Raw genomic sequence first — 24,590 nt, 5'->3', positions numbered from 1 at the left:
TTGCTGTCGGCCCATCCTCGGCCACACTCTTCAGTGATTGCTGCTGCATCACTCTACTCCAAGCCTCAGTCCTCCTCTACCTCTTTGTCAACTGCGCTGCTAGGCAAGAAGGAGATGATCTTGGAGGCGTACGGGAAAAAGCTTTATTCCAACGCTTCGCTATATCTTTGTCAAGCCAACGCGGATTTCATGCCGGCAGCCGTTAACCAGAGGCTTTGGTTGGAAATAGCCGACTTCCTCCCGGAACTTCTGGCTCAGAGCCAGTCCCGTTTCAAGGCGGGACTGGCAGATGCTAAAATGGTGGCACTAGACATCATGGAGTCCACCGTGGCCCACATTGACACCTCTGACCGGGCCATTTGCATAGCCACAGACATGAAAAGGACGGCCTCGTTCTGTGCTACGAAATTTAACCCAGATGTCCAGGAACGCATCTTGGGCCTGCCTTTTGAGGGGGGTGACCTCTTTCACTCCACCGCGGACAAAGAGCTATATCAAAAGAAAAACAGCTCGCAAACAGCGAATTCTTTATCCTCACAAAGGCCACGCCCAAGGCGTACACCCAGTCACAGCAGCACTCAGACAAGGGGCGTACATACGGAGGGTTCTGCGGCTTCCAAGAGCAGAGGTCCAGGCAGCCGGACCGTTCGCCGACTCAACATCGGTGCAAACAACAAAAGGGGTGGGGGGTAAGGGCTTTTTCTGGTCCCCCTCCTCCGCAACAGCATGAGATGGAAAGAAGGCATGACATAAGGTGGTTCTGCGGACACACCCAGCATTCCTACCTAAGGTACCCTCCGCTTTCCATCTAAATGAGGAGATAGGGCTGTCTACGTTCTTTGTCGAGCCTAAGGATGAGGCTCAGAGGTTTCTGCACTGCCTCGATGTCAGGCGTGCTCTAAAGTTCTACTTGGACAGGACCAAGGGCTTCCGCAAGTCGGACGCACTGTGTGTCACTTTCGGTGGGTCAAGGCCCGGGTATCAGGCATCCAAGGCCTCTATAGCACGATGGAGGGTCGCGGCCATCTCGGAAGCATATGAGGGGCAGCATAAGCCACTTCCGACTAACACGCACGCCCATGCGGTCAGAGCCAAGGCCACGGCCATCGCAATCCAACTGCAGATTCCGTGAAATGTCATAAGTAGCGCAGCCACCTGGCCCACCCCTTCAGCTTTTTGCAAGCATTACTGTTTGGACGCCGGCTCTAGATCAGATGCAGCTTTCGGACAGGCGGTACTCAGAAACCTGTTTGCATAAGGAGGGTCTCCTCTCCACCCTGGGGCTACACTCAGTTGTAATCGCCCATGCAGTATGGAGGAAAGGGGACGGGACGTAAGAGTAATTATAAGCTACTCACTGTAGTGACTAACATACTTTTAGTCCTTATTCCCTTTTGCTCCATACGTCCCACCATCCTCCCCCCTAATAAAACTGGTGTCATTAGGCAATGATAAACTATTGTCGACGCGTCTATGGGGACTGAGGTGTGGCGCCGGAGGGTGGATTCAGGGCGGCGCATGATCCCAGGCCGCACCCCTGCGCGCCTCTAAATTTAAAGAAGACGTTTTTTTCTGATGAAAAAGGTTCTGTCTCCCGTCCCCAGGAAGGGACGCCCATGCAGTATGGAGGAAAGGGGACTAAGGACTAAGGGCCTCATTACACGGATGGCGGTGAACCATGGCGCTATTAGCGCCATGGTTCATGCCGGTAAAATACCGGCACCGCCTTGGTGGAAAGGGGAATTACTGCCCTATTCCAAGGTTGGCGGGGCGGTAATTCCCCCTTCCCCCATTGCCCTTCCCCATTCCCATTTTTGCCCCATAGGGCTCTATGGGAATGGGGAAGGCGCTAATTACGGTACTGCAAATTGCGGTACCGTAATTAGCTCCCTGGTCCCTTTGCAGGTTGGTTTTTAACGCCTGCAAAAAGCAGGCGTTAAATTCCCCAACCCGCAAAGGGACCTCGTAGTAAGGTGGTAAGGATTTACCGGTACCGGTACAATACCGGTACCGGTAAACACTTACCGCCATCCGTGCAATGAGGCCCTAAGAGTACGTTAGTCACTACGGTGAGTAACTTATAATTTTCCCACCATTCCTCTGGTATTTTTGTGATCTTTGGGTTGGCGTCTTGTCTGAGCTGGCGAAAAGCCTCCCACTGAAAGCGAGATAAAGTGTCAGCTACTTCATTGCTTGTACCTGCAGAGGCCACCTCTACTCCTTCTCTCATTTCTGACTGTCTATCTGCAATTCAGTAGTGTTGTGCCGCTAATGATCTCAATTCCAGTAAGACAGAGTACCTCCTCATCGGAACACCAGCTCCCTCCTTTCCTCGCTCTCTCTGGCCACCCACTCTGGTTCCTCTTCCTTCTCCTACCTGTGAGGCTAAGAACCTTGGGATCATCTTCGACTCACCCTCTCCTCTCCTCACATTTCTGACATTTTTAAGAAGTCAAACTATCAGCTTCACCTCCTCAGACGTATTCTTCCCTCACTTTCTGCCAGAAGCTCACTGTCTCCAGAGCTCTGGTCCTCTCAAGGCTGGACTACTGCAACAGCCTCTTTCTAAATCTTCCTGCCTCTACTCTCCTTCCTCTACAACTTATCCAGAATAGGACTACGAGACTTGTCCTTGGCCTCAAGCCCATATCTCTCCAGCTCTGAAATCTCTTCACTGGCTCCCAGTGGCGGCAAGGATCAAGTTGAAGACCATCTGCATTGTCCAGAAGGCTTTCTGGGGCCTGGATCCGCACTACCTCCAACGTTCTCTTCCTAAGTATCTCCCATATTGAGCTCACCGCTCATCCACCTCCAACTCTGTGAGGATCAGCCGCTTTTCCAAGCAGAGAGTTGGGGGCAGATCTCTCTCTTCGTCTGGGGCCTCCCTCTGGAACAACCTCACTGCCTCTCTCAAGCTTGAGCAGAACCATCTTCGGTTCCGGAAGCAATTCAAGACCTTCCTCTTTGCTTCCGATTCCTCTCTTCCTCTCCCCTGCTGATGACCCGTCTGTTCCCTGCACCTGATCACCTGGCCACCCTCTGAATTTGGGACCAGGTCCCTGGCTGTCCAGTTGCACCCTGCACTACCTCCTGGCCTGCCTAGCACTTGTGGTCTGTATCAGTATCCCTACAGTCCACCCACTCTCTGCACTTATTAGCCACCCGCTGGCTGCACCCTCTGATTACTGGCACTTAGCCACCCGTTGGCTGCACTCTGTTAACTGCACTACTCCTTCTCCCCTCCCTTTTTGCACTTCTCCTTTCCCCAACCCCCTTTGCACTTCTCCCCCCCCCTCCCTGTGCTTGTACAATCTGAATGACACAAGGCCTAGTAAGATTGTTGTTTTGTCCTCCCTTTGTTTCCCCCTCCTTGTCTTGTCACGCCTAGAAACACTTGTGTACAGGCGCTTTATAAATGTCGTATCATATCATTATCTTCTCTTGGGCTGGTCCCTTCATTTCTATCTCCTGGAACACTGGAACATGCTCTATACTACCAGTCAGAGTCCCGCAAGGGTCTGTGCTTGCTCTCCTGCTAATGTCTCTGCCCTTCTTCCTTTGGGATCTTGCATCATCTTTTCACCAATGGCACACAAATATTTTTCTCATTCGACCAGGAGCTGTCATCTTGCATCACTGATTGCTTTTGCTACTGAATTGTGCAACTTTGATCGATGCCTAACCCTTCCAAAATGGAGGTGTTCCATCACCCCATCCGCCATGATTTTGAAAATTGGGATCTCTTTCACAGCGATATGAAACCACTCCTGGATATCCTGGATTAGCTCTTTCCTTGCAAACAGATCCCTGAGGGTCTTCTCCCGCCAAGCTACAGCTGACCGAGCACATGTCCCTTGTGGAGTCCCGCAAGGCTCTTGTGTTTCTCCCACGCTTTACAATGTATTTACTATACCGCTCTTTGATATACTGGACTATCTGGCTGTCTCCTACACCAATTGCGTGGATGACACCCAGATACTCATCCCTATCAGTGGCGATTATGCAACCGATGTCAAAGCACTAAATGCAGTCTACACAGTCATCTAGGCCTGGGTGGCTCATCACGGGCTATGCCTCAATGATGAAAAACCGAGTTACTCATCCTAGGTTCTCAGTCGAAACTTGCTAAACTAGACTCCAAATACAAACTTTCATTATCGATAGTAACATTATTAGTCACTAATGTTACTAAAACACGTGGTATTTACCTAGACTCGACTCTTTCTCTCAACAGACAAACTAATTCAGTTACCTCTGCGTCTGCCTATACCTGTAAATTGATCACAGCGTGCCGTCCCTTTTTGACAACGGGCAACTGCTTAATTCTTGCTAGAACCCTCATCATGTCCAAAATCGATTATTGTAATGCCCTATATCTAGGGATGAGCCAAAGAAATCTTGATAAACTCCAAGTCACGCAGAACAATGCCATAAGGGCAGCTCTCAATGTCCCCAGGCGCTCTCACATTTCATCCACCAGACGCAACTTGCATTGGTTACCTATTACTCACCGCAGTTCCATCAAAGCACTCACCCTAACACACAAAGCCCAGCATAACGCAGCACCTGCTTACTTGTCCACGCGCTTTTCACAACACACTGCAACCAGACCACTGCGCTTGGCACAGGTTCACACTCTAACCATTCCCAGTCTCAAGATGCAGACAGCCAAAGGCTCGAGCTTCCCAGTTCTTGCGGCCAAGCTGTGGAACTCTCTACCGAATGCTCTCTGAAATGTTCCTGCCTTCCAATCCTTCAAAAATAAAACCAAACTGTGTCTTTATGAACAGGATGCCCTGGCCACCCCACTGTAAACTAGTCATCTGTTAGCAGTAAACTGTCTGCACACTGTACATACTGTATACAGTGTTCTGTTCTGTTCTCCTTGCAAATGTCTTATCGTCCCTGTAGATATGCATAAATGTAATGTACCTATTACTGTAACTGCATCCTAAACATGCGCCCTTATGCCCCTGGGCAGAGTGCACACTATAAATAAACAAAATACAAATACAAATACACTGATACAGCTATCAAGTTCAACCCTGTGAACATCTGTAAAATAGCCCTAGCAATGAGTCTCATCTCCCCCTTCCCCTCATGGACCTCCGTTTCTACTCATTTTTCACACTTGACAAGGTACTTTTATTGTGCTATACAAGCTATGGTAGAAGCAAAAGTAAAAGCCACTGTAGGATACATCTCTGTTAACATTGTAGGCAGAAAACTAGTTGGAGCAGGGAAATTTAACAAGGCTCGGTCCAGTAGCTGGGAGGGCCAGTCTGGGTTAAAGTTCAGTAATCTTTCGGATGAAAAAGGGTCCATAAAACAAAGTCGCTCGCAGTTCCTGTTATAGACCTCAGAAACTGAGGGCTCCTTGTCACAGAAAAGGAAGAAGATAATAGTTTGATGCTGTTGAGATTTCTTCCAATTTTGGTCCATGCTAGAGTTAGAGGCTGTCACCCTTATACCCTCTACCGTCTGCCAAGGGCTTTATGGCACCAGCATATGTTCCTCCTCTTAGCTGGGCCAGCAAGTGTTCATTGGTATTGTTGGTGAACTTGTAATTCCAGAAGATCCAGTCTAGGGCTACTGCCTGGCCACACTCTGATCTGCAAGTTCTGGAGTGTTTAGGTTTAGACCCCCTGCAGCCCCCCACCAGCTCTAAGCCCAAGATATGTAAGTCTTCCGCCTTAGTACTCTGCCCATCTTCCTCACTGGATCCGTCTTTTGCCTCTTAACCCCTCCTATAACTCTTGACCATCTTGGTTGGCCAATTGTTATGACCCCTGCCCCTGGTCCTAATAGCCAAGCCATTGGGGCTACGTTACGTCCCTCCATCAAGGCCTTAAAGGCCTTGCCATCTCATCCAAGACTCTCCTGGAGTCAGTCCTGGCGCCTTTGATGCCAGGCTCATATATAAAGTGAAGAAAACCTGAGAACTGGGCTTGACAATGGACTTTTGCACAACATGGATGCCCCCGCATAGCTCAGTTCAATGAACCGGGCTATGCGGTCTAGTGTTTTAGGTGTGGTCAGGCCTAGTGATACCTGGGATACCTGGGGCTATATAAGCCATGCCTGGGCAGAAAAGCACGCGTTACTCTGCGCTTTGCAGCGTGACGCTCACCACTTTCTTCTCGGATCTTCGCCTGCATTGCGCACCTGAAAGAACAAGAACACCATCAGTATAACACTTGCCTGTGAGTGAATCCTGCTCGCCATCCACAGCCTTTTGGGTCTAGAGAACTCAGTATCTCGGCGACTTCCCCTCGATCTTTGAAAACGCCGCAACCTGAGAAGAAGAGAACGAAAGCATTGGTTAGCGTTTTAGTTCCAATTCCGAAATAGCTAATCAATCGTACGCTTACCTGAGTTCGAATCGCTCTTGGTCAGCATCCACTCCGGGCCATAACAATGACCTGCAAAAGAGAGGAAACACAGATTAGCGCACAAAAGGGTCAAGAAGGCGCCACGCGCTACGCATTTCTCACCGCTCACTAACTTCTCAGCCAACATCCATTCTGAGACATCACAACGGCCTGCAAGAAAGAAAGACAGGTCAGCACAAGAAAAGGCACATAGCGCTGTGCATCGCGCTTTCACATACCATCTCGTGCTTAGCCCCAAGCAGCACGACACTGCTAGAGCTCTTCCTGCACCTAAAGGAAGAAGGAGAGACATTAACAGGGGTAATTTGAAAGAAAAGGACAAACTGCAAAAACAGCAAACTTACCTGGACGAACTGCAGTCACAGCAGGCCTGGACTCTGAGGTCCCGCACCAGTGAAGCAACTAGGTTGCGGCGCGACCACACCAGCAACGCACCCTTGCACTGAGAGGCAGGACGGAGAGCGCACCATAAAAGAAAGCAAGGTGAGGAGAGAACTAAGGGGGAAGTTAGGTCCACAAGGGAGGTGGGCTCCAAGCAAGAAGAGGCAGTGAGATTAAACCCAAAATTCCTGTATTTCAGGCCCGATCCTCGGCCGAACAGGAGTCCAAGGGAGGGGTTCAAGATCTGAAGTGGTCCAGCCAGGCTGAGTGGCGTCCCCGTGGATATCAGGTGAGCATTACACCAATGCTGTTTCCCTATATCTCGCTGTCTACCAGTTGCTCTTCCCCACCTCTTCCTGACAGTAACTTCTGTTCTCTTTCATCATTTTCCAGGTGGTTTCCCCTACTTTATTCTTCCGAACTCTCCCACTCCAACATTTCACTTGATATTCTTGTTTGTTGTTCCTTCCTGTTAGTACCCTTTCCCTTTCCTTTGCTTTCCTCCTCCTAACTTCATCTCTCCACCTTCGTCCTGCTCTCGCCCTCCTTATACTCGTTCCTGCTCAGTCTCATTTCCCCTCTCTCTTCTCCACCTCACTCACTCTGATCACCTCCAAACTCTTGCACTATGCACAGCATTTGGTCCCTTTTATACTCTGTGCTGTGGGTCATTAAGCTCACCAGTGGTTTCAGTGAGTCATAGAGTTGGCTTAGGGATTGGTTTGTCATTCAGCCCTGCTCTCAAACCTGGTGCAACTAATAAAATTCCCATTTCTACTATTGCAGTGCGTAAGTACTTTTGCCACCATATTGGAATCAGGCGGCACTGTTTTGGCCATCACCTGTTTCCAAGTTGGGCTACGCTCTTCCCTGCATCTTTCTTCTCGCTCTAGACCATCAGCTGTTCTCAAGCAGAGCGGCAATTTTTGTGCTCCTAAGTAGGGGATATGCCGTGACTTTCTATCCGTTCTCTTGGATGACAGTATCTACCTGTTGGTTCTCTGGAGCTTAGGTTTGCAGGCTGCGATCCCACTGTGGGTGTGCCTGCACCTCAGAACTGGTGAACAGAACAAGGCATCCCTCACTACACTTCAGATGTCAGGAATGGGAAAAAGTCCTCTGGGATCGTATATGTACCATCCCCAGGTCTACATCACTTGGCATGTGGTCTCCTCGGTTGTCAGGCTCTGTCTTTCCTCATTTACTACCCTCAGACATGGACCTCTGTCACATTACTTAACTTTGCCTCCCACACCTTCTTTACCCTCGCTCTATCCTCACCCCCCACTGCGCACTAGATCTATGTGGGGTGGACAGTTGTTTTCTTTTTTAGATTGCTTTTTCCTATCTACCAATCAATCCTTGGGCTAGCTCTCTCCTACTTGGTGAAACCATCCCTCCCTTCTTAACTCCATGCATCCTGAGATTTCAAGCCCACTTTTAGGACAGTTAAGTCCAATTAAGGGCCTAGCAAAACCATTCAACTGAGGCAGTACAAGACTCCACTCTTAGTATAAGGCTGTACCACCCAAGTATATGGTAGCGTAGACAGAGCAGCCAGGCTTATCTTAGGAGGGAGAGAGGGCTGTAGAATCAGTACAAGTGAAATTGTAATACAGATGATCCAAAGAAACACTGAAACACTATGTATTGTAAAAATAAAGGAAAATAAAGGATTTATTTAAATACAGGCAGGCCCAGATAAATCTAGGGGTTAAGTAAGTACTAACACATTATATGAAATCACAATATAAAACACAACACTATAATTGAAAGTACACATACACAAGTATAAACCTTATTTGGAACACGTAACAGTAGTTCTAGGGAAGTCAAAACCTTGTTATACACATTTAGTATAGGTCAAGCCTATTCTTTGGGAGTAAAAGACCAATGGTTACTTTTAGATTACTTTTGGTAATACATGGTAATACAAGGACAGTAGGCCCTTCCAGTTGTACAGTGACTCTTGGAACAAATCACATAAACAGTCAACTGGACAATATACTTTTGGTGAATAGTGAAACACTTATTCTAGGTGCAGTAAAACCTATAACTACTTTTGTCATAACACACAGTTATACTAGGTGAGTAAAACCTCAGGATGTAATATACAATTACAGATGCTTTGGAAAACAGGGAACCCCAGATCGAGGTAAGCAATAACTCTGGTAACTTGTTTTGGATGGCACACAGCTAACACAAGGTAAGTAAAACCCACATACTTTAACTTCACAATGAAGGGGAAAGTAAAACCCAATGTCACACTTTACTGAATAATTATTCTAGGTAGGCAACAACCTAATGTAGACTTATTAAGGACAGGCTAGCAGCAAGTCAGGGGAAGCAAGACCCAGTTGGGGGACACTCCTACAGTTATCCTAACAGGACTAACCTAGTGATACCAACAGTTGGAGGACACTCATACAATTACTCTACAGGAATAATCTGATGAAACCAACACATTACTTTTGTAAAGAGGCACAACCTAATCACAGGAGAGTAAAATACCTTTACATCTACTTTCTTTTAGACTGGCAAAAACCCTGGCTAAGGAAGAAAAGATGTTAACCATACTTTTAAGAATAGTGCATCACACATTCAAGATCAGTAAGAACTTTTGTAACTGTTCACTCTGAGAATTACAGTTACCCACCAACTCTTTACAAGTAAGTAAAACACTTGATTTCTTTTCTAGGCAGAAGTCCCAATCCCTTCAAAGTCTTTCCCTTAGAGCTTGAGTGTTCTCAGTGACAGAAGGGGGGTCACTAGGACTAGTGACCAACAGGCAATGTTAGAATAAGTTCTTTAGTAGCAAAAGTCAGAGTTCCTTAGGAAAACTGGGCAAACAGGTGAGTACTTTACCTCTAGGGTTAGAAGAGGGTCCAGGGGCTTCACAGAAGACACCCCAGCAGGATTCTAGCAGTGGGACTGGGTGCACTGGATGAGGGACCTCCCAATCACAGAAGACACTCCAAAGCTACACAGAAATCCCAACAGGCTTAAGGTAAGTATATACCCAAGCCAACACAGTACCTCAGCAATGAAGAAGAGATTGCAGCAGGAGAACTTCAGGGACTGCAGCCAAATACCCGGTCAGTGGATTCCTTGTCCTGGAGACTGAACATAAGACCTCAGAATGGACTTTGCAGCAGGGATCGTTGAAGAAGGCTCTAGGCAAGATTTATCTTGTGGCTGAATACGGTTCTGCGGGTTTGGCACCTTTTCACGGAGCACAGAAGAAGACAGAAAATCGCGGTTGAATTCTTGCCGTTACAAAGATCCAGCACTCTTGTGAGGGGACTTTTCGGACTCAATTCGTGTCTCTGGAGATACACCAGGATGCCCACGAAGTTTCAGCGAGATTCGGAATTCGGAAGACCGTGCACCGCACAGTGGCTGGTGGTCCCAGGTTATTGGGATATTGCAAGAAAGCATGGTCGCAGCAACCCGTGGGATGGCTCAAAATGCAGGTCATCTTGAGTCTAGTGGGTCTCACCAGGCTCTGGGTTTGGGTCGTCGTTTTCGGTTGATCGGAAGGAAGGGCTGCAGCAGGCTCCGGTTACACAGCAGGCTCTCTGGTCGCTGGAAATCATTCCCGCCACTTTTCCTTCGTCATCCTCTTAGGTTTTCTGTTCCAGTGGTCGACATGACTTCAGCTTCCAGGTTTCCAGTATTTATCAGGAACTACAGCACAACCTCTGCATTCTCTCCACCCACTTTTTCAAGAAAGGGGGTTTTGCCTGTCCAATCAGGACAGTCAACCCCCCACTAAGATTTGTCCCAGTTGAAGGAAGGCGTAAGACAAAGGAGGGGGAAGTTTTGGACTCCTCCACCACTTCCTGTGCTTACAGACTGACTGGAGCCTGGGCGGAGTGTCCAGGGGACTCCCGCCAAAGACAAAACTCAAACAAAGGAATTTCCCACCCTGGATGTCAGGGGAAGGAACAAGAAACGACAAGAAACACTAAAATGGCAGAAAAAGAAGACAGGGGCCATTTTGGTCAAATGAGCACCCTTAGGTGCCTTTACTGCAGCTGTGATTACATCCCGCGGTAAAGGTGCACCAAATTAGTTAAAGGTATCACTGCCACCAGCCATTAAAGGTAAGCTTGTCACTGTAACAGAATTGTTACAGTTTAAATACGAAAGGGGATAGCTTGTATCTCCCCAGCACTCCACATAAGGTGGGGTGTGCTGGTTTCACAGAATAAAATGTAAAAGGGATCCAAAGATCCTTTCTACCCTTGGGAACTGTAGTTCACTCAAGGTTAGCACAAGAAAGTTAAATGGGGAGCCTCTAGGGCAACCCAGCAACAACAGGCACTTATTGCCAATAAGTTGTTAGACATGATAACTTTAAAAAGACACTATGGAGAGTCTTAAAAATTACACCCTAGAAAGGCAAAAAGTTCTGGAGTTGAACCAGGAAAGGAAGATTTACCAGCTCTGTGGAAATCTTACCTAACACCCACCTCAACCTACATACTCCTTTTCTCCCTCTACTTGTCATGATCCACAGAACACACCCCTTTTGGACTTCCTGGTCCCTATCACAATGGGGCTTGTACTCCTTGCTACTCCCAACATGGCCGTTTAACGTGGTATGCCTTCCACCAGCCTCCACGTCGGACGTAGCGCATTCTACAAATAGACCACGCCCCGGTGGACCCGCGCGCCTCAACTCTATCGCTGGTAGTGGCTAGATGTGTGCTCCGTAGTTCGCTGAACTATTCTCCTGTTCCTGGTTCCCGGACCCTCTAAATCCCATCTCCCTTCCTCCCTCTTCTCTCTACCTTGCTTCCCGGATTTCATGTGCCATCTTCGTGTACACCTTCCTCGTTTCCTGGACTTCCCTGAGCCTCCGAGTATCCCAGAACACTGAACGCACGCTTGAGCCAGGAGAGGCTCGCGCAGGCTTGTACAAAACCCGATCCGTGCGCAAGAAGACTCCTCCCAAGAAATCCTGCAAGGATCGATCTCAGGTGAGAAAGGGGGAAATCCGTGACAGTTTGAGACGCCAAATGACCGAAGTTGAATTTAACATGGAAGCGGCCGTTCAGGATCACATGGGTGGCATGCAAGAATGAACGACCGAGGTGCAGAATTTAAAGGCGGAAAACGCCACATTGAAAGAATTAGTTTTGTCCCGTGATTCTCCCACAAAGGAAAGCGTACTACTGGGCGGCATTGTAGACAAATACGATGGGTCTGCAAAAACCCTTTGTGGATTCCTTGATTCCTGTTTAGTCCACTTTACCTTTAAGCCCTACTACTTTTCAACTCCCAGGGCGAAGGTGGGCTTTATAATCTCACACCTCTCCGGAAATGCACTAACTGGTCTACACCTTTGGTCAATTCTGGAGATGCCCTCCTGGATGATTACGACGGATTTATACAGGCCCTTAAGACCATGTTTGACCGTCCAGAACAGGTCTATAGTGCCCAGGAACGTCTACTTGATTTTCAGCAAAGATCCCAGGACATGCTTACGTATGTAACTCGATTCAAACAATTGGTCTTCAGAAGCAAGTTTTACTCTTTTCCGAAAGGGGTTAAATGAGGAGATCAAGGACGAATTAGCCAGAGTGGCTCGCCCAAGTTCATTTCAGGCCCTTAAGGATCTTGCCATGCAGATAGACTTTCGTATCCATGAAAGGAAGGCAGAGAAGAAAAAGTCCAAGATGCCTTTCCAGAAGGTGTCCTTTGAGACCTCATCGAAACCTGACCCTACTCCAGTCTTTGTCAACGATTCAGAACCCATGCAAATAGGGGCTTTCCGTGGACCCACATCCCTGCAAGAGAGGATGAGAAGGATCCATACGGGGTTATGTATGTATTGTGCCTCGGATAAACACCTAGTTAGAGAGTGCCCTCTAGCCCCTCTACGGCGTTCGGGAAATGCCAGCTCCCGATCCTAGATGGAGCAAGGCTTCGGGTGAGAGATGTTGGCTCCACATCTATTCCATCCTTGAACTCTCCTGGACAGAACAACCTAGTGATTCTACAGGCCTTCCTATCGCCATCCAAGAATGAGACCTACCCCATTTTGGCCTTGGTGGATTGTGGGGCTATGGGAATATTCATTGATCAAGATTGGGTCTTTAGCCACCACATTCCATACGAAACACGAAGCATTATGCAACCTGTGGAGGCGATCGACGTAAGACCTCTTACTTCAGGACCTATACCCTTGCAGACCAAAGAGATCCAACTCTCGATAAACCATCACCAAGAGGTGATCAAATTTGACATCATTAAGTCGGCTCATTACCCCATGGCAATGGGCATGCCCTGGTTACAGAAACACAATCCATATATCAACTGGGCAGCAGGATCCTTGTTTCTTGGTTCTGCGTTTTGCATGTCTCACTGTCTATTCCTGGATTCCTCCTTGACATCTTCCGAAAACAAGCCAAAAGACCAGCAAGGCCCACTCATGGTTTCTAATATCATACAGGTTCCTAAGGCCTATCAGGAATACACTGATGTGTTTTCAACTGCTATAGTCCAGGCCTTACCCCTTCACAGCCCTGAAGACTGCACTATAGATACAGAACCTTCAGCAGTGATTCCGTTTGGAAGTATGTTCATTCTATCCGAACCGGAAAAAAGAGCCCTTCGAGAATACTTGGATACTAACCTTGAAAATGGCACCATAAGACCATCTAAATCCCCAGCTGAAGCTTTGTTGTTTTTTGTTCCCAAGAAAGACACTAAAGAGCTTAGACCTTGTCTTGATTATCGTGGATTAAATCAATGCACCCTCAAGGACCGCTACCCCTTGCCCTTAATCTCTGATATCCTGGAAGCGGTGAGAGGAGCTGTAATCTTCACGAAATTGGATCTCAGGGGTGCCTACCATCTGATCAGTATTAGGGAAGGAGACGAATGGAAAACAGCCTTTAGAACACCCTTTGGTCACTTTGAATACTTGGTCATGCCCTTCGAACTTGCTAATACCCCCGCGGTCTTCTAACGTTTTATGGATCGTTTACCTGGACGATATCTTGATTTACTCCAAGGACCTTCTAAAGCATGAAGAGCATGTAAAGGCAGTCTTGCAACGGCTACGTGAACACAAACTCCTAGCTAAACCCGAGAAATGCCTTTTTCCTGTCACTTCCGTTCATTACCTAGGATTTGTCCTTAGTCCAGTAGGAATTGGAATGGACCATTCAAAGGTAAAAGCCATACTATCTTGGCCGGTTCCCACTTCCGTGAAACAGATTCAATCCTTCCTGGGGCTTGCCAATTTCTACCGGAAGTTTATACCGTCCTTTTCTGAGATAGTTCAACCGATCATTGCTCTCTTGAAGAAAGATACTCCCTTTCTCTGGACCTCAGCTCAAGACAAGGCATTCCAACGATTAAAAACAGAGTTTACTCTAGCCCCCATTCTAGCTCAACCCGTTACTAATCGACCATTCCTAATGGAGACGGATGCCTCTAACTACGCCATAGGAGCAGTGCTAAAGCAGGAATTCAAGGACAAGTTGGAGCACCCCATTGGTTACCTTTCACAAACCCTAACTCCGACCAAGACTCATTATTCCGTCTTGGAAAAGGAGCTATTAGCCATCCGCCAAGCCTTCACAGAATGGCGACATCTACTTCTGGGAGCTAAACATCCTGTCCAGGTCCGTACGGACCATCGAAATCTCCAAGTTCTACAATCTTTGGAGTGTAGGAACAGTCGTCAAGCCCGTTGGGCCTTCTTCTTTGCCCAGTACCAGTTCCACATCCATCATGTCCCTGGATCACAGAACATAATTGCTGACGCCTTATCTCGACGTCCTGATTACGAAACTCTTGAAGATCGGGCCTACCCAAAGATGTTTCCCAACACAATCTTTGTAGCCCAAGCAGTCAGTCTCCTGGAAGATATTCGAATGCAAACACAGTCCTCCGAGATCTGGAAAGAATTCACGGGGAAAAATCAGTGGAGTCTTGGAACTAGAGAGGGGTACCTGTTCAAGCGCAATGCCCTGGTCATTCCCACACAGAGACTGCAACTACGGATCATTAACCTCTGTCATGACACTCTTCACTCCGGGCACTGTGGCGTCACCAACACCCTCCATCTAATACAAAGACAATTTTGGTGGCCTAAAATGAAAATTGACGCTGAACGGTACATTCAAGACTGTGCAGTCTGCAATCAAAACAAGCATGATAACAAGAAACCGGCAGGTCTGCTATTTCAACCTATGTTACCTTCTAGGCCCTGGGAATTCATCGCTACGGACTTTAGCGTGGAATTACCACCATCTAGGGGCTATACGACTATTATGGTCACCATTGATTTATTCACCCACATGGCCCATTTTACACCCTTATACAAGTTGCCATCTTCCTCAGAACTTGCTGGCATTTTCCTGGAACATATATTTCGCCTTCATATTCCAAGATCATATCAGACCGAGGACCTCAATACGTCTCGCAATTCTGGAAACTTCTATGTCGCATTCTAGGGATCCAACGTGCTCTCTCATCAGGATACCACCCACAGACTAACGGAGCTACGGAATGTGTGAACCAGACCCTGGAACAATACCTTTGTTGTTTCGCCACCAAGGTACAGGACAACTGGTCGCTCCTTATACCCGTGGCTGAATTCGCCTACAACAATTCTGATCACTCGGCAGTCAAGACCAGCCCTTTTTATTGAAGCCAAGGATTCCACCCGTCAGTTCTACCTTCCATTCTCCCACATCCCACACCAGTACCAACCGTCGACTCCTGGATTGAAACTCTCATCAACGTACTCAAGGAAGCCAAAGAACATTTAGAAAAGGCCCGAACACACACTAAGCGTTATGCGGATACCAAAAGAAGACCAGGGCCTTCTTATGCCGTTGCTGATCAAGTCTGGCTGTCATCGAAACTACTGCCTCGACATTTACGACCAAACAAACTGGCCCCCCGATACTATGGCCCCTTTTCCATAAAGGAAATCATAAACCCAGTCTCATTCCGGCTCAAGTTGCCAGACTCCTGGAAAAAGATTCATCCAGTTTTTCACACTTCTTTATTAAAACCTTATATCCGATCCTCCCGGAAATCCTGCAGACCCAACCCCGTGGTTGTGGACGACCCGCTGGAATATGAAGTTTCCAGAATATGCGACTCCAGGTATAAACGGGGTCAACGCCAATACCTGGTCGAGTGGAAAGGATATCCTCCTAGTGAAAGAACCTGGGAACCAATTTCTAATCTGAATACTCCTCGATTGCTCAGAAGGTATCATCTCATACACCCGGGCAAACCTGGTGGAACAGGTTTTCGGAGGAGGCATGCTGTCATGATCCACAGAACACGCCCCTTTTGGACTTCCTGGTCCCTATCACAACGGGGCTTGCACTCCTTGGTACTCCCAACATGGCCATCTAACGTGGTACGCCTTCCACCAGCCTCCACGTCGGACGTACGCATTCTACAAATAGACCACGCCCCTGCGGCCCCACGCGTTTCAACGCTATCGCTGGTAGTGGCTAGATGTGTGCTCTGTAGTTCGCTGAACTATTCTCATGTTCCTGGTTCCCAGTCCCTCCAAATCCCATCTCCCTTCCTCCCTCTTCTCTCTACCTTGCTTCCCGGATTTCGTGTGCCGTCTTCGTGTACACCTTCCTCGTTTCCTGGACTTCCCAGAGCCTCCGAGTATCCCGGAACACTGAACGCATGCTGGAGCCAGAAGAGGCTCGCGCGGGCTTGTACAAAACCTGATCCGTGCGCAAGAAGACTCCTCCCAAGAAATCCTGCCAGGATCAATCTCAGGTGAGAAAGGGGGAAATCCGTGACACTGCTGCCTTTCGCTTTCACTCCTTTACCCTACTTGCTTGCCACCATTGGAATACCTTATCCATGGCATCAAATCAAACCCCAACATATCTGGCTTCAAGACCTCTCTGAACAAGCACTTCTTTTGGCTGGAAGCAACGCCCAAGCTGTCCGATTGTATAATCCCACATGATGGCCTATCCCGCCCCATCACCTGTACATAGATGTAAATATTGCAAATGGTAAACTTGTATCAAATGTCTATGGTGTTGTCAGGCAGTCCATACTTGCCCCTAGGGTTACAAGTTCTAATCCCTATAAGTTACCATCAAGGCTCTGGCAGCCTCGCTGGGCCAGAAGATGAGGTCCGTGATAAGCGCAGCCTCCCCAGAATGTCACCCAGATTTCCTAGGTTTACTCATTGTCAGGCGCTACCCAGAAGTACTACACTGGTGCCTACTTAGTTTCAGCGCGTCCGAAAGTGCTTGTCTTTCAAAACTCCATGTCGGATCACAGCGGAGGACCGCTGAGATCACCTTCAGGGACTGAGAGGTCCTCTTCTCGTTTTCATCGCTGCACGGACGGGGATCCATGCTCCTGATAACGTCGGATGTACTGGACTCCGCATAGGTATTTAGCCTTGGGTTTTTCAGCTTGGAAACCACTCATAATTTTTAACTTTACATGTTCATAACGTTCACAGCAGGAAACGTATGTGCATGAAGATTAAATGCCCTTCACATTCGCTAACTTATTAACTATTTTTCCATGGAGGGTCAAGGGCGGGGAACCACTCAACTCAAGTTCTCACCTTCTTATTGTCTGACACCCATTTACTGCAGATCTTCAGCCTAGAAAACCTGCTCGCCTGAATCCTCCTGCACTCTGTCTTCACCAATAACACCTGGCCGGGACATGGATTGGGTCTTATATATTCCATATCGGGACTTCCTTCCTTTCCCTGCCCTGGTGTACTAACTTCATGGTTCCCGAAGGCCAGGTCTGTATACCACAACTTTCTACCAGCAAATAAACGGAACCGCGATGGGAGCCACCATGGCACCGGCATATGCCAATGCCTTTATGATCAAATTCGAAGAGGATCATGTATTACATCACCCAGCATGGCAAAAATACATAAAACACTGGGGTCGTTAAATAGACAACATTTTTTTTATTTGGAAAGACACAGCACAACCGTTAAATCTTTTTCTAAAATACCTCAATACAATTGACACAAGAATACAATTTACCTCGGAGATTGGAAATCCAGGTCTACATTTCCTGGATGTACAGGTCACACCACCAGCACCTAATTTCATAACAAACATCTTCCACAAACCGACGGACAGAAACAACCTTCTACACAGGTTAAGTTTTCACCCACCATTAACAATTTTGAGTTTACCATACAGCCAACTACTGAGAGTTAAAAGAATCGTGAACACTAACGAAAACTGGGAAATTGAATCATCCAATATGCCTGACAAATTCAAATCAAGAGGATACAAGGAATCAGAACTCCAAGATGCAAAACAGAAAGTTAATGAAAAGGAACGCAAACAACTGTTGACACCTAAAAGTGATGACACCAGCACTGACACACCACTGGTGTTTGTAAGCAAGTACAGCATTCAGTCTAACAAAATCAAGCAAGCAATATTGAAACATTGGCCATTACTATCATGCGCCACAAAATTACAGGATCATTTTTCGAACAAACCAATCTTCGCCTTTCAAAGGAGCCACAATCTAAAAGATCTTCTGGTGGAGACTAATCCAAATCAATCAAAGAGACGACACAGCAAACATCCAGGAACTTATCCATGCCTCTCTTGTAATAACTGTACCAATGTGATTAAGGGCAGTATTATAGCACATTCACGTACAGGAGAAAAGATTCAATTGAAGGATCATGCTACATGTGAATCTCAAAATGGAGTATACGCCATCAAATGCCCATGCGGCCTCACATACGTTGGACAAACTAGCCGCAAGGCACGCATTCGCTGGAATGAGCATAAATCTATTATAAGAACTAATAACCGCCATTCACCCATAGCAAGACACTTTCAAGATCACAAACATCAGCTCTCGCAAATACGGTTCCAAATTTTAGAAGTCATCAGAACAAAAGATCTACAAATGAACATAACAAAAAAACTTGAACAGCATGAAGCATTTTGGATAGATAGGCTGGAGACTGCTTCACTATTGGGTATGAACGAAGAGCTGGACTTACTCTGCTTTTTATTAACTTTGTATGATGTGATGGTGTAAAGCATATACTTGACAAAATGGGGCATAAGTCCATCAAGTGTTAAATAGCACTTGACAACGCACAATTTGAGTACTTTGACAAACAGGAGATTGTCAGGATTAGTCAGGCGAGTACAAAGGCAGCGAATATGGCAAGGGAAATGTGCACACAGGAAAACGACTCATGTATGCTAGAACCCAGGAGTGCAAATAGAGTGTGACATCAAAACCAATATATGAAAAGGGATGTGGGGTAAGCACCTGACCGCGAGGAAAGTCGGCAAGCGCCTTACCCCCAATTGCTGTTACAGGTACTGACAGCGCTAAACCCACGTGGAGGGCAAGCAATGACAGGATCTGTGAACTAACACTCTTGATGGTATTAAATAAGGGAACTAAAGAATTGTACTCACGAGGACGAGATAAACCTCTTGAATGTCAGCTAGCCCACGAATCCTGTTGATGAAACTGGGACTCCGAAAGGCTAGAACAGCAATGGGAGGAAAACTAAATACCTAAGTTGGAATAGTGATTACAAATTAGTGAGGAAAACATAAGCATTCACACAGGAGCTAGCTACAACCGCACTCCACACCTAATAATCAAATGGGAAATAAATGCAGAAGTGCACTGGAAAACATGGAATGGATCCCAATAGAAAGTAAGGATCAGGAGCAGGGAAAAACGAAATAACCAATGCAAACTTCTCCCTACCCCTCCAAGGAAAAGACAGGAAGCTAATCTAAGAGGAAGGCTAAGGCATACGGGTTTACAGCAGCAAAGGACAGAGTCAAAGAAATATAGAACACAGACAAACTGGGCTGCATCTAAAAGGGGAAAGCACTGAGAAATGCTGCCTGCAAACAGAGGAAGACAAAAAGGGAATCAAAGGAGCAGAAATCAATTAGCGCATGAATCCGAGATTCAGGGCGGAGGAACAAGAAAACAGGAACTAGGAACTAGGTACAAAGGCAAGGAAACAAGGAACCAGGGACTAGTCACAACAGGAACACTGCAAATGATGGCCAGCGCTGGACTGAAGTAAGACTGAGGCTTTTAAAGCTGCTTAACGAGCACACGCCTCAGGTGTGCCGATTGCTGCACCTGCAGCCACAGCTGTTACCTATCCTCCACCCAACCTTGTCCTGCAAGGGTGGAGGTGGAGCAGTGGGCCAGGCATTCTGGGAAGCATAGTCATTTGGTTAAAGAAGCATGCTGGCTGCCAAAAACCTGGAATGGATCCGGAAGGGAAGTAGCTTGGAAAATAGGGATTTAGCGCTCCCAATTCATCACAGCACTGTAGCATAAGGTTCGGAGGAAAGGTCCAGTAGGGAATAAACCCCAAATCATGCCCCCAAGTGGTGGGAACGGGAGCGAAGGGAGCGAGTCGTGACAGAGATCTTGTAAATAGAAAATGTATGTTGGGGAAAGAGGAGTTTGATTATGCCATAGAGGCCATATACACAATAAGTGAAATGGAATTCATTTGCATAAAGTGTGATACCAACATATTGAAAATTCGTGTCAGCAGTGGATATGATGTACATTCTACAGATGCGGGATTATAGAGTTTACTGAACTAACGTAATAGTCACCACAAGATAAGATATCCCTATTTTCATCAGAATGTGGAATAAACAATGAGCCATATATATATATATATATATATATATATATATATATATATATATATATATATATATATATACATGTCACGTTGCCAGGTCTTCATGAAAACGAGTAAGTAACCCCAGAACAGTTATTCCCACATTACGTATTGCGAGCACCATATGGATAAGATTTGAAACATACTTTAATGCAGCATTGCTTTGTGCATCGGCACATCGTAAAGATACCATCCTTGTTATATACCACATCGGTAATATATACATTCAGCATGTATAGGTATTCATATACCAATTATCTTACACCAGTAATTCACTTATTAACGGCTCGAGCACAAGTACAATCTGTGGCACAGACGGACCACAGAACTACAATTTCCAGCACCATACGTCACTGCGCGTCCGCGTCATCACGTCTTACATTTACAGGCCGAGTCATGGAATAAATGTGCGCCGAAAATCCCGGCGCAGAGGGGCCAATACGTGCGCTGCGCCGAAAATTAGCGAAAAGCGCAGGGAAACCAGCGCACGTCGATTCATGGAAGTCCGTGCGCAAGAAAAGCAGAGGACGTGCGCTGAAAAAGCGCGCGGCGCAGGCCGGCGCACAGGTCAACCAACGTCGTGCGCCACGGCCACTGCGCTATCACTCCGAGCGCAGCGCACAGCTCTAAAGTAGGCGGAACACAGGGCGGGACACTCGGAATGGGGAATAAAATGGGGCACAACACTCGGAATGGGGAAGAATGTGGGCGGCACGGGGAAAGTTTAGGAGGCAAGTGCGCGGAACGCCCACACGCTCGCATACAACACGTATTCATGGAATAGAATAGGGCAAAAAAGCGCACGCTCAAAGCAGCGCACAGGCACAAACAGGCACAAACACGACCGCCACAAGAAAGCAGGCGGTAGCGTCTCTGCGCCTGCAAGAAATGTGCGCTAAAAGGTGCGCCAACAAATAGCACCTATATACAGACATGATCAATGTCCAATACTGTGGCCCTCCAGGACAAATGACGTACAAAGGGGTACCCACAAACACAGACACGCGCTGAGAGAAAAAATAAACGTGTGCATGTATACCGGGGTGCGCGGGAAGTTGCACACGCGATATGGCCGGGTACGTGGATTTCAGGGGTGCGCGGGAAGTTCCACACGCGATTAGTCAGGGTACGTGGATTGCAGGGGTGCGCGGGAAGTTGCACACGCGATATGGCCGGGTACGTGGATTACAGGGGTGCGCGGGAAGTTCCACACGCGATTAGTCAGGGTACGTGGATTGCAGGGGTGCGCGGGAAGTTGCACACGCGATATGGCCGGGTACGTGGATTTCAGGGGGGCGCGGGAAGTTCCACACGCGATTAGTCAGGGTACGTGGATTGCAGGGGTGCGCGGGAAGTTGCACACGCGATATGGCCGGGTACGTGGATTTCAGGGGTGCGCGGGAAGTTCCACACGCGATATGGCCGGGTACGTGGATTTCAGGGGTGCGCGGGAAGTTCCACACGCGATATGGCCGGGTACGTGGATTTCAGGGGTGCGCGGGAAGTTCCACACGCGAATAGTCAGGGTACGTGGATTTCATGGGTGCGCGGGAAGTTCCACACGCGATATGGCCGGGTACGTGGATTTCAGGGGTGCGCGGGAAGTTCCACACGCGATATGGCCGGGTACGTGGATTTCAGGGGTGCGCGGGAAGTTCCACACGCGATATGGCCGGGTACGTGGATTTCAGGGGTGCGCGGGAAGTTCCACACGCGATTAGTCAGGGTACGTGGATTGCAGGGGTGTCCGGGAAGTTGCACACGCGATATGGCCGGGTACGTGGATTACAGGGGTGCGCGGGAAGTTCCACACGCGATTAGTCAGGGTACGTGGATTGCAGGGGTGCGCGGGAAGTTGCACACGCGATATGGCCGGGTACGTGGATTTCAGGGGGGCGCGGGAAGTTCCACACGCGATTAGTCAGGGTACGTGGATTGCAGGGGTGCGCGGGAAGTTGCACACGCGATATGGCCGGGTACGTGGATTTCAGGGGTGCGCGGGAAGTTCCACACGCGATATGGCCGGGTACGTGGATTTCAGGGGTGCGCGGGAAGTTCCACACGCGATATGGCCGGGTACGTGGATTTCAGGGGTGCGCGGGAAGTTCCACACGCGAATAGTCAGGGTACGTGGATTTCATGGGTGCGCGGGAAGTTCCACACGCGATATGGCCGGGTACGTGGATTTCAGGGGTGCGCGGGAAGTTCCACACGCGATATGGCCGGGTACGTGGATTTCAGGGGTGCGCGGGAAGTTCCACACGCGAATAGTCAGGGTACGTGGATTTCATGGGTGCGCGGGAAGTTCCACACGCGATATGGCCGGGTACGTGGATTTCAGGGGGGCGCGGGAAGTTCCACACGCGAATAGTCAGGGTACGTGGATTTCATGGGTGCGCGGGAAGTTCCACACGCGATATGGCCGGGTACGTGGATTTCAGGGGTGCGCGGGAAGTCCCACACGCGATATGGCCGGGTACGTGGATTTCAGGGGTGCGCGGGAAGTTCCACACGCGAATAGTCAGGGTACGTGGATTTCATGGGTGCGCGGGAAGTTCCACACGCGATATGGCCGGGTACGTGGATTTCAGGGGGGCGCGGGAAGTTCCACACGCGAATAGTCAGGGTACGTGGATTTCATGGGTGCGCGGGAAGTTCCACACGCGATATGGCCGGGTACGTGGATTTCAGGGGGGCGCGGGAAGTTCCACACGCGAATAGTCAGGGTACGTGGATTTCATGGGTGCGCGGGAAGTTCCACACGCGATATGGCCGGGTACGTGGATTTCAGGGGGGCGCGGGAAGTTCCACACGCGAATAGTCAGGGTACGTGGATTTCATGGGTGCGCGGGAAGTTCCACACGCGATATGGCCGGGTACGTGGATTTCAGGGGTGCGCGGGAAGTCCCACACGCGATATGGCCGGGTACGTGGATTTCAGGGGTGCGCGGGAAGTTCCACACGCGAATAGTCAGGGTACGTGGATTTCATGGGTGCGCGGGAAGTTCCACACGCGATATGGCCGGGTACGTGGATTTCAGGGGGGCGCGGGAAGTTCCACACGCGAATAGTCAGGGTACGTGGATTTCATGGGTGCGCGGGAAGTTCCACACGCGATATGGCCGGGTACGTGGATTTCAGGGGTGCGCGGGAAGTTCCACACGCGAATTGGCTGTGTGCTCCCAGGCATTACCTGTACACCCTCCACGGCCCCTGCAGGCAGCACACACCACAGGGAACTACCCTGCACACCTGCTCATGTCTCCCACCACCCCCACCCCCCATCCACCAGGGACACCCTCCACCAGGCCCCCACCCATGTCTCCCACCCCCCCCCCCCAGCACTGTGGGGAACCTGCCAGCAGGCCCCCACCCATGTCCAACCCATGTCTCCCACCACCCCCACCCCCATCCACCAGGGACACCCTCCACCAGGCCCCCACCCATGTCTCCCACCACCCCCACCCCCCATCCACCAGGGACACCCTCCACCAGGCCCCCACCCATGTCTCCCACCACCCCCACCCCCAGCACTGTGGGGAACCTGCCAGCAGGCCCCCACCCATGTCCAACCCATGTCTCCCACCACCCCCACCCCCCATCCACCAGGGACACCCTCCACCAGGCCCCCACCCATGTCTCCCACCACCCCCACCCCCCATCCACCCGGGACACCCTCCACCAGGCCCCCACCCATGTCTCCCACCACCCCCACCCCCATCCACCAGGGACACCCTCCACCAGGCCCCCACCCATGTCTCCCACCCCCCCCACCCCCAGCACTGTGGGGAACCTGCCAGCAGGCCCCCACCCATGTCCAACCCATGTCTCCCACCCCCCATCCACCAGGGACACCCTCCACCAGGCCCCCACCCATGTCTCCCACCACCCCCACCCCCCATCCACCCGGGACACCCTCCACCAGGCCCCCACCCATGTCTCCCACCACCCCCACCCCCCATCCACCAGGGACACCCTCCACCAGGCCCCCACCCATGTCTCCCACCACCCCCACCCCCAGCACTGTGGGGAACCTGCCAGCAGGCCCCCACCCATGTCCAACCCATTCTCCCACCACCCCCACCCCCCATCCACCAGGGACACCCTCCACC

At 49.2% G+C, this 24,590-nt stretch overlaps 1 protein-coding gene across 1 annotated transcript in view; it reads left to right on the top strand.

Moving 5' to 3' along the window:
- BRME1 (break repair meiotic recombinase recruitment factor 1) overlaps positions 1-24,590 on the top strand; it is an 837,863-nt gene that overhangs the window by 650,910 nt on the left and 162,363 nt on the right. The window lies entirely within an intron of this gene.

The sequence above is a fragment of the Ambystoma mexicanum genome, chromosome 3q (assembly GCF_040938575.1).
Source record: "Ambystoma mexicanum isolate Mex_15411 chromosome 3q, UKY_AmexF1_1, whole genome shotgun sequence".
NCBI lineage: Eukaryota > Metazoa > Chordata > Amphibia > Caudata > Ambystomatidae > Ambystoma > Ambystoma mexicanum.
The sequence above is the reverse complement of the archived record's forward strand: the minus strand, read 5'-3'. Positions and strand labels throughout refer to the sequence as shown.